Here is an 11,708-nt window from a genome sequence, read left to right on the forward strand (position 1 = left end):
GGCCTAAACCGTCTTTGGCAGCAAGTGAAATATTTGTTAAGTGTTGCTGCATGTTGGCCATGGTTCCGAGCTCTTAGTGGTGAGGGCATGATGGATGAGATGCAATAAGGAGGCTGGGGAGCTGGTGGACAACGGCTTACACAGTGAAATCCAAGCAAGTGTGGAAATGTTGCGTTTAGCAACAGGGGACTCACTAATATTCATGATAACTTGGATATTTCTTGTAGCCAGAGTAAGGAAAATAGCAAGTTCACCATGGTGTTAGCTCACCAGAACACTGAAAGATAGAAAAGGTACTTCTTGCTTTTTTACTTTGTAAGTTTTCTCTGCTGATTTTTGTCAGGACATGACATGATTCTAGTGAGTCAAGCCTCATCTCTTCACATAAAGCACGACTCAAGCCTTTGTCACAAGGAAACTTGTCCTTCCCTGAGCAGAGGCATAAGTCATTTGCTTAGTGAATCATGTAACTACAGACTGTGTCTATGGCAGCTCCAGTAGCTGTTTATGCTGAATAGTGAGTTAATATAGTTGTAGTAGAGATCAGTTTTAGAGTTGGCTGGTTTGTTTTAAATGTAAATGGGACATGAGTAATAAGCAGGCAGTACGTTTACTAAGCCATTCTTCAAGCTGCTAGTGATGTTCTCCCTACCTTAACAGAAACATGTAAGGGCTACAGAATTAAGGATGTTGACAGGCTGGTTTTTAGAGATGAGTCTTCAGAGCAGCTCCATGATTACAATGGTAGAAGGTGTCCTGTAAGGAAAAAAAAGTATTTATGCGGGACGAATGAAGTCAGTTCTTCACGTGACCCTGAGTTATTAACGCTTTTATATAAATCTGTGGTATGTGTAGTTTTGTATTACTAACACTTTTCTCGGAACATCAGCTGTGGAAAAGAATCTTTTTGTCTGCAGACAACCTAATATTTTTCGTAGTAATTGTACATATCATTTGCTTTGAATGGTACGTATATGGTACCTACATATCGCTGATGGCATACATCATCTCTAATGGTGAAAGCTATCCCCTTATACTTTCCCATAGTAACTATGTGGGTTTCACCAGGGCCTGTTCAAACTCGCTGTTGGTTGTTCCTCCTTATGGCAGTTAGGTCACAGAGCTGCCAGCGGAAAGCAGGCTGCGGAGTTGCTAGTAGAAGGCCCTCAGCAGTACAAAAAGCTAAAGCATCTGAGGCGCTGTGCCATGCTCGATTCCATTTGATGACTGACTATCTGCAAGAAACAAGTAGATTAATGAGTGAAAAGGTGTAAAGAGCTAGCTGGGGAGAGCCTTTTAGGAGAAAGTCCGTTACAACAATACTGTGCCAAGAGGAACTGTCAAGACAACTGTTTGTTGTGAATTCCCAGAGTGGAATATACTCTCCCCTGGAGACTACTGAGAAAAGAATAGCATGTCTAACTGCTTTAGCCATGTCATTTAGTGAAATAGCTACATCCCTCTTGGTGAAAATTGTTCTAAAAGACATTTAAGCTTTCATGGCCAAACAATCTTAGCCAGTCTTAACTGAGTAACTGGAAATTTGAGGTTATTTTGAACTCCTGCACAAACACCTGACTGAGGAATTATACAAGGCATAGTAACCTCTAAGCCAGGTTTCATTTTTGACATAGACCAGACTTGAAGTCGAAGTGCTTTAACCTAGTGGAGTGCTTCCCTTCTGTAAATTCAGTCCACTGTACTTAAGTACATCGGTACTTTAAGATTCTTAAGATTGTTAGTTTGGTTCATTAAATAAAAGCCATTTGGCTAGAATTATCTGGAAAAATATCTTAAGAAAATCAACTGGAATGTATCTTGCTTGGGCTGGCTCTTTTAATTTCATAGTTCTTACATAGTGAGGAACTGTTGTCTAAAGGATTGCATTTATGTAACTGGTTGTAATTTATCTTATTGTTAGCACAGCAGTGGAATCCAACATTCTTTGAATTGTTAGAATTAAATAATCACTAGGAAATCATAGTAAAATATTTTTCTGTCTCACATTATCAAAGTGAAATTGCACTTATGAAAGTCTTCCACATCCTTTGACACAGAAAGACTATATGACTCAAACCTTATGTAACTTCTTTATTTTTTTTTATTTTGGTATTTGTAATTCAGAAATTATGTTTCTGCCTTTTTTCTTTTAGTTTTGTTTATATCTGAAAAAAAGATTTTAATGCCTGCATTCCATAAATATTTTTACATTTGTTAAAATAAAAATATTGCTAAAATCAAGAATGTGACATCTTAAAGAATTCACTGCTGTCAACTATTTCTGGATAGCAATCAAATTTACACTGCGTGTATCTCATAATTCAGCTGAATCATCATAACATAGAAGATGACTACATTGTTGTATAAGCAGGTTTTCCTCACTTGAAAGGATGGCCATATTAAAAAGTTGGGGGCAGCAATGCTTACCTGATTGTACTTTACCAATGAGTGGTATTTGGCTCTATGCTCAACTTGCAATGTGACGTTTTCTGTATTTTTGGAAATATTTATCTTATTAAAGAAACAAACAATTTATGGAACTCTGTTGCGTTGCAAGGTTCACCAATAATTTGAATCAAGTGAACATTTGAATATAAGTCAGTTCTAATACATTCGCTTTCAACCAGACTAGTTTTTTGTAGAACAGGTAAATGGAATACTTTCTTCTTTTTCTTTCACAAAGGTGATGAAGAACAGAGGAAGCAAGGAGATAATTGTTTAATAAATAAAGGGGTTCTATGTGTACATTTCTCTTGTGGGGAAAAATATTCCCTTTCTCATAGCTTACAAATACAGGATGCCTGTCAGAATAAAGGTTTGAGATTTGAATCTCTTATACATGTAGATGTCTCTGCTGACTGACATCCTCTTAAAGGATACATCATGTATCATAATATACTGGTACATGATACGGTTAAAATTATAATTGCAAGGAAACCCATATGACTTGTGGCTTTAAGCCTGTTCTTACTCTATTGCTTTGCTTTATTTAGAGAATGCAGTATATTAGAGGAATGGAGGGGGGGAACCTTTTACACAGAAATAGTCCTTTCCACTTCTGGTACAATTTTGATTTTTTTCAAATATATAGGAGAAAGTATAATTTGATTTGAAAATAACAAATGCTCTTCAGTGTTACCAGCTTGTCCAATTCTATGCTTGAAAGCATAGAAATCTCTTGAAAGAGAGATTTGAAAAGTCTCTTAGAAGGCAGAAGTAGGTCTGGGTATTACAGAAGAATTCAGTGAGCTTAATTGGGTTGCTTAGGAGTAAAGTAATTTGGCTCTGTAAGTATGACATAATGTACCCTAAATATACAAAACAAGGTAAAGGAAATTGTGAGTAAAGCTTTTTATCCCAGAGTATTGGGATCGGTAAGGAAGGGCATAATTTAATCTCAAATCTTTATTATTGGTGATGATGGATGAGCATGAAAGAAACCAGCTTTTCTTTCCAATCCCAAGTTGTTCGCAGGAGAGAGATTTGCAGAAAACCCGTTGGAGTTCAAGTATACTTGAACTGGGGATCAGAGAAACAAATGCGGTTTTTCAAAATATGCATGTTCTAAAGTTATTTTTCAGAATAGCATTATACCTTAAGGGGTACAATAAATCATGCGTTAAGAAGTAACTTGAAATTCATTAGGAAGAATGTTGCTTATTTGACGTATTAAAAAAAAAAAGGATATAAAAGGGAGTTAAAAAAAAAAAAAGTTTACCCAGTGGGAAATATTTTTAAATATTATATCCCCGGGAAGTATTTGGGGAAACAGGTTATTATGAAAAAGTTCCAATATAATCAGTGTACAACACCTTGTAGCGAGTATTATTTTATAAGTTTATATATGGGAAGAAATCTACATGCTGATGAACAGCAAACAGCTCTTATTGTATCTTCTTTCTCCATCCTTGACTGTTGGATCAGTTTAGGTTCAGTTATGAAAAATTAAACATTTGTGGAATGATGGTACATGAAAATGTGAGTTGAAGGCAATACAGATATTTATATCGTTAGGCTTTTTAATGTAATTTGAAAACCATCTGAATTTTATATAAACCTGGTTGTAGCCACGAGTTTAATGACCTCTGTTCCTGTTTTATGGTCTTTTTTTGTCTCAGATAAATTTTCTTACTGTGGCTCTAAAAATTTGTTCCTCTTTTCTTTGTTCAGGAAACAGGTCTTGAAACTATTTTAGCTTAAGATGCTTACACCCAAGTTTTAATATTTTAAAATGTTTTTAAAATTGTTGTAATACATAGAAAATGGAGAGGATATTTGTTTCATGAGGACTTTAGTGTAAGCGTTGCAAACTGCAAGCATTATATAGCAAGTGGGTGCATTTCTTGAAATGGAAGATTTTTTTTTTGAGCTTTTTCCAAGTAAGGGGGGGTGAAATAATTTTTTGTCACGTTCGTGTATGTTAAGTAATGCCTGCAGAAGTTTACTAGCTTGTGATGAATTAATTTTTGTTTTCTTCTTCTATTATATTGTAAATGTTTCATTACTTCTTCATGTAGTACTGTATTAATTTCTTTATTTCGTTACTGCATTATTTAAATCCAACTTTGTTGAAACTGGTCATCTTCCTTTCAGTAATTATGGCACATTATGGATACCATATTGCTCTAATACAGGCTGCAGATGTGTAACATTCGGGACCCTAAATTTGACTCCTAAATACAGGATTTTAAAATACCTGACCAAAAATAGTACCCAGATTTAAACACTGTGCATGCCCTACTTGCTCTAGGTTCATCAGGGACCAGTCAGCTCTGGTCCAGAGGTCTACAGATCTTAACATAAACATTGCACAACCTTCTTAAAAGCGCTAACTGGAGCACAAATAGACAGACAGATCAATCCCACAATAAATTAATGACTAAGTAAGCTGCCCCAAGAATTTAAGGCATAAAAACAGGGGAAAAGAGATGTATAATGCTTGATACATGTTCCATCTTTCTTAGGTTCAAAATCCGTAGCTTTGTAATCAGCTGGTGGGCCTGGCCAAAAGCTTCAACACATCAGGAAACAGTTCAGAATCAGAACTGATCAGAAGGGAGCTGCATCTCTTCCACTTCTCATTGTTTTTCCACCTACAGTTTTTTTTCATAAATCAGCCCACCGTGCACCCTGGCCTGGGTTGCCAAATACCTCATTTCACTTTGCAGAAGGATGGGGTAGTATTCCCTTGCAGCAAGACAAAATTTAAAGAGAAGAGAGGTGTAGGGGTTGTTGTCTGGGCAAGTGGACAAGGCATGTGTGGCAAATACGTTGAGAATGTTCCTCTCTCCAAACCATAAATGTTGCTGTGAGAAAATGGTCTAGACATTGGCTTCAGGGATCTTGGGAAGAGCTTAGAGTTAAAACAGGGGCACTCTTTAAATAGATGGTTCCCTGGCAGCTGCATGTTTACCTGCATTTACTGAAGAGATAATTTGTCATTTCTCGGCATTGTTCGTTAATCATTGCTGTCACCCTGCCCCGTTAATTGGGGTCTAGGCTGGCCCCAGTAACATGGAGGATGGGGTGTGAGAGATCCCAGCCCCATCCCCTTTCTCCTGCCCCGTTCTGTTATGGGGCAGGAGTGGGGCTGGCAAGCCTAGTCCTGCCTGCTTGCAGTCGCTTTGCGGACATGAGTAGCTTGGCGAAGGGGGGTGGTGAATACTTGCAGGTAGTGCTAGATGCCTTCGCTCTGGAAGCCCTCTGGGGTATATAGCATGGATTTAAGGGCATCTGGAAACATCATATGAGCATGCTGTATAAATACAGACAGCATATTTCACCTTTGGATGCCTTTATTGTACCTGTCTTCAGAAGTAACGTAGATACAGCTGCAGAGTGATAATGGTCACAGGCACCGTGGCAAATCCTACAAGAAAGCTGTATTCAAATTATTCTAATACATCCATGGCCTTGTGCATCAGTGTCAAACAGACAGCATTTGTTCAGAAAGGATGGGACTCTGCTACAGGCTGCAGGATACCAGCTTGTAATTGAACATTAGTTCCCGGGCAAGGCAGAGTAACCAAAAGCCCGTAGCAGATCTGGGTACTTGGTACTTCATTCAAGAACCAACAAGATTAGAGCTTTTACCCTAGATATACTAGATTATCTCACACGCACTTGCTCCCTGCCAGCATTATGTTCAGTACGACTTGGCTTCCCTTCCCAGCAGAGAGGTCACTGCTGGTCTGCAAACGCTGGGGACGAAGTCGTGTTGCACTGTGGTGTGCCGCTGCTCGCAGTTACTGTCCTCAGGCGTTACGGACCAGGGTCCCCGAGCTCCCCCTGGCAGTTGCTTCCACACATACCCACTCATCTCCAAGATCTTCCCTCCAGCTGGGATTTTCACCACCTTTCCAGGCCTCTTTCTGCTCTCCAAAGCCATGTCTTCTTTTCAGGGAACCCTTCTCTGAGGCCCCTAGCCTCTTGTTTCCTCAGGTAGTCTATGTGGAGAAACAATGCATGATCAGCCTCCTACTTGGGGTTCTGTCTCTGTTAATTGGAGGAGTTGGGATGTGCAGTTCTTTAGTCCCAGTTTTATCGAAATTTATAGCCAGACTGTACTGGTTGCCGGTAGGAAGCAGCAGTCTTCCTGAGAGTTCAGAAGTTCAATTTCAGACATTCACACAGGTATAGACCCAGTTACCAGCTGCCTGCTAGTGTTTAATTTTCTTTTTTCCCCCCTACAATAGTAATGCACCAAAGATGCCTGAAAATACAAAAGGAGACCATTGCTGCTCTGGGGCTTTGTCCATGGGAAGTGGACTGAGTCACCATGCTAACTGCAAGAAAAGCATTCCAGTCTTACAGTGCTCCCTGTACTCATCTCAAATTAACTTCTCCAGGAGGCATAACGTTTTAGGCGCATTTGTTGAGGAGGAAAATTGAAGCAGGGAGATGATAAAGACTTACTCGGAGCTAGCACAATAGATTGGTGGCAGAACCAAGGAAAGAGGAAAAGATCTGACCTCAGTCTGGTCTCTTGCAGTACTTAATTGTTGTAGGGGCCTCCAGTCGGTAATGAGTCTAAGACAGTGGAAAGCAGAATTTCTCACGGGGGCGGGGGTTGTGGTGAAGATGTTCATTTCTCTTCTTTGTTTGAGAGCTGTCTTTGAAGGCATTGTTCTTCCACAGCTGCAGTAGCCTACATTCATGGTGATAATTGTGGGACAATATGTAAATGGATGATTGATACATGAGATAAAGTTCTGTAAGAATATTATTAGAAGATCATATGGAGATAATTGATTATTCAAAGGGAGCTCAAAGAAATTAACTGAGGACAGTTTTTGTGGGGTACAATGTGGGAGATGGTGCAGCAGATCCAAATAGGGATAAAAGTGAGTAAGAGAAACAGCAACTAAAACATTTGCTGGAACAAGTCACATAACAGGACATGAGCTGAAGTACTACAGATAGGTAAGGCAGAAAAAATACCGTAGGTAGCTCATGAATAGAAGAGGAAACGTTCTCTGTGCTCCTAAAGAGATGTGTACTCCCCATGCACCCTGCCATCTTTTTTCCTTATCAGAAGGAGGTCTAAGTGCACTTTTTCCCTTGGGTAGGAAATCCAGGTGTACAGGCACGGTCTGGCTATTTGGGAGGCTGAAACCAAGAGACACCACAGAGCCTGCAGAGCAGTCTAGACACATCCAAAGAGGCAGGAAGATGCAACAGTGGAGAGATTGCTGCCTTACAAAATGTGAGATAAACTCAATGCATTCAAAGCAGAGCACGTGTGGGTAGGAGATACACTCCTACACTCCTGAAGGGTGTAGGATATAGACAGCAGCGAGCAGGCAAAGTTTGTTTTGGGTTTGATTTATTTCTTTTTTTGTTTGTTTTTGAGACACCCTTTATAAATTTGTTACCATCTCTGTGCTAAGGTTTTTGACTATTCTCAAATTTTCCAGCTCTTCTGTTTTCGCTGTTAATCAATTGTACTATATGGCCTGGAGAGTTTGAACTCTCAGCGAGTTTAGTTTTAAGAGCACCCTGAAAGATTTTATAACAAGAAAGTTAAAGAAGTGGATAAAAAAAAGGGAAGATGCAGCCTGCAGCGAGGAGAAATTGTTATTACTAAAGGAGTATCTGAAGTGAAGATATTAACTTGTTATTAACGTCCATGTACTGGATCCACCAGATACTATTATTGCCTGCAGCAGCACAGCATTTTCCCCACTATTTTAAGTCACCTTAAGGTATTTAAAGAAATATAAGAGGTCCAATTTTCCTTTCCCCTCCCAAAACACTGAAAACATTTCAGTTGCCTATGCTAACCCTTTACAGTATTGTGTTTCAGAAATACAGGCATCACGAGCTACATACAGGCATAGAATGTTATGAAACTGTGACACATTTTAAGTTGTCGAAGCAACTTTTGTTCATGATGTTATGTGTTAAGTTTCATCCCACAGGGAAGGTGTGTGTGAGTTTTTTGGGTTTGGGGTTTTTTTGGGGGTTGGTTGGTTATTTTTTTCAAGCTGAGTTATTAGGCCCTGAAAAATGGAATTGCTGATGTAATCTGAAATAGTATTTCCTGAAGGGCCATGTTAGGAGTCTAATAAGCCGCACTGTGAGAGTCATTTGTCATTTTATCCCTCCAGGCAAATTTGTAAAGGTTAGTGAAGGCTATTTGTCAAAGTTAAATGCTGCTTAAAATTTTGTTTCCAAAATACAAGTAGTTTGTAAATAGTACTAGTTGTCCTTTTCAGATTATTTTGCTAAAAATTGTTTCGAATAGGACAGATGGGGAAAAAAGTGTCTAAGATGAAATTGTTTATATACTTGCTTAATTATGAATAAGTGCTTTTCTGTATAAATAGTTTCAAGCTGAGCCTGCACAGTTTTAGTCAGAAAATTAGGATGGTCTATGTGTAAAAACACCCTGTGCCAATAGCCAATACTTGGAAAAATGCAGATATTTAAAATAGCATTGGTTTAAAGAGGGGAAACTAGTGTATTGGTGGCTAAAGGTGTATGAATTGTGTATCCTGCTGTTTATTCTTCTCTAAATGCAAATGATGTATTGCAATTCCAAAATGTCCTTGTCAGTATGTATTTCAAATGGTTATACTTGTAGATGGAAATTAAGCTTCCAGTCTAGTGAATTCCCCCTACTTAACTCTGATATGGTTTAATAAAGTTTCCATATAAAATATTTGCAATACTAGGAAAAAGGCTGATACGAGAACCCTGCCTTTACAGTAGCAAAATAAGTTGTGGTTATTGCTTTTTAACATGTTCTTTAAAGCATGATTGTGTGAAAAAGCTTACAGGTAAAAATCATATTCCACTTAACTATGGCATTAGCATTTTACAGGGAGTTGGGTAAGAACCTTTCTTCTTTTAAATTAGGGGAATTTAGGGTTTTCTTTGTATTTTTCATCAAGTGACTAGTTATTTTCTGACAATGCAAAACCGGAGAGTTTAGACAGCTGAATTCACAGTAAACTTGTTGTAGGCTTATAGGGTCTGATTTAAAGTAGCCCTTAGATAAGTGATAGTCCTTCCATGTAGCTTGATAGCCAGTCACCCCAATTCATAAAACAAATACTGAAATAAAAAAGGGAGCGCTTGTTTACTTGAACTTCTTAATCAGCACACTCTTCCCCGAAGATGGATCGAATCCTTTTTTTTAATTTCTTTAGCGTAAATGAATTAAATTGAAACCTGATGAGCTCACAGTCGGGAGAATCTCTGCAATGACTTGGAACACTTGCTAGGGATTAACCCCAAATCCCAGGCCCTGTATTCTTCTGCATTGCCTTTTCCAGTGGCATCATTTGATCACGGTAACAGACTTCAGAGCCCTTCTTCTGGAGGTTGCTGAAAGACTTATGTTCACCTGTGTTTTAGAGTGCTTATACGTTAATATTAGACTCAGCAATTCTTCAGTAAGAATTTTCTGAGAATCAGTTAGTGAATCAATATTTAGGAAGTTGAGTGTATGAGTTACATAAAAGTATTACTATTTTACTCTAAGTAGTAGAGGAATTGCCATGATTGTAAAGTAGTAATTCCCATTAGCTTGATGTCAAAGCTATGCCAGCTTCTTTTCGGCTAAAGACAAAAGCCCTTGTGCAAGTGCTTGCTCATTATTGAGAAATAATAGGATAATACTATGCAGTTAAGTATGAGAAGTTTTATTCTTACAACGTGATAATGATAAGCATAATATTAGCCTGTTGACATACTGATTTCTTTAGAATAATCATTATATGTCAAATGTTTTTAAAAGTTTTAGAGAGGTCTCATTTTTAAGTCCAGATCATAGCCAAAAGGTGGCAGTATTCTATTCAATATTCATTTGCAGAAGAGTATAAAAATGCATGTATTTATTGACACTTTTCTTCTAATAGCAGATCAAACTGGTTGATTGTATCCTGAAAATAATGTCGGTTGGTTAAAAAGACCAATTTAGAATTACACTAGAAATGAAACTTCTTGCTTATACCTGAAAGCTTGCAAAAATAATCTATTACATAAATTTTAAATATTAGGTGTGTAGTGTTTTACATGATATCTACATTGTCACTAAAAGATAACTTTGGGGTCTGGTTGTTTTTATGGAGTACTTAAGAGCATCAGAACTTTTCCTGTAAGTGTTGGCAGAGTTAACTCATTTTACCTTCAAAAAGAGATAAATTAATCTCCACATGCTTTTAAAACGAGCCAAAACTGCTGCATTAAAAGCAGTTTGTTTTATACACCCTAGAGATGTTGTAATATTTTTCATAGAGTAAGTATGGGGTTTTTTGTGCTGAGACAACAATAAGTTGAAGAACTGTTGAAATATTGCTTTTCCTGACTGCCAAGTTGTTTAGCTATACATCAATGGTTTGTCTCAGAATACTTTGAGATAAAAGTTAAATATTAGTGGGAGAGAATGCTTGCAAGTGTAATTGTGTTCAAGCAAATGTTTCCATGTAAATTTTGATCCATAGGTATGTCAGGTATAAATACAAAGTTACTGTAGTTACAGAATAAGTTTAAGTTCAATGCAATAAATAAATACTTTATGTTAATATGAAATACTTTAAAAAAATCACTTTTTGTCACAACCTTTTAGAAATATGTAAGAAACCTATTCCCCAAATATTGGCCAGTCTGTTTTCCTGTGGATATATTTCATCCTTTCCAGTGTTGAAAAGGTTTGATAAACATTGTATGTGGGATAGAAGAAAACCTGATTCAAAGGGCAGGAGCTGGGAAATCCGATTGAAATGGTACTGCTTTTTAATGTGGTTCCATATTCACCTCCAGTAGAGTATAATTCATACCTATCTATCTTCTGTAATGTTGAGCAAAACACAGTTGGTACAATTCCTAAGGGAACTGGAACGAACAGGCCTTGAGATTCATCACTGACTTCTCTCTCTTTTGCCACTTTATTTTCTGGAATAGCCCACTCACTACATCTCTAAGGGCTGTTCCTTCAGAAAAGGACAAGAGACACATTTTTGTTCAAGAATCATTTTGGTGTTCTCACATTGACAAGTAAGTGATGTGAAATTTAATTTATTTAATCCAATGTGGCAGAGCATTGTCTCACTAGCATGAAGGTAAGCAGGATGAAGATATCAGACAAATATAGTTGGATGCCACAGATGTAACTAAGAGACTGTTCAGAAGACCAAAATGGATTATGTTAGTTTTTCAGCAATAACTCATCACTTTTTTAAAAAAGTCAAGTCCTAGAGAAG

The sequence above is a fragment of the Pelecanus crispus genome, chromosome 2 (assembly GCF_030463565.1).
Source record: "Pelecanus crispus isolate bPelCri1 chromosome 2, bPelCri1.pri, whole genome shotgun sequence".
In the NCBI taxonomy this organism is placed as follows: Eukaryota; Metazoa; Chordata; class Aves; order Pelecaniformes; family Pelecanidae; genus Pelecanus; species Pelecanus crispus.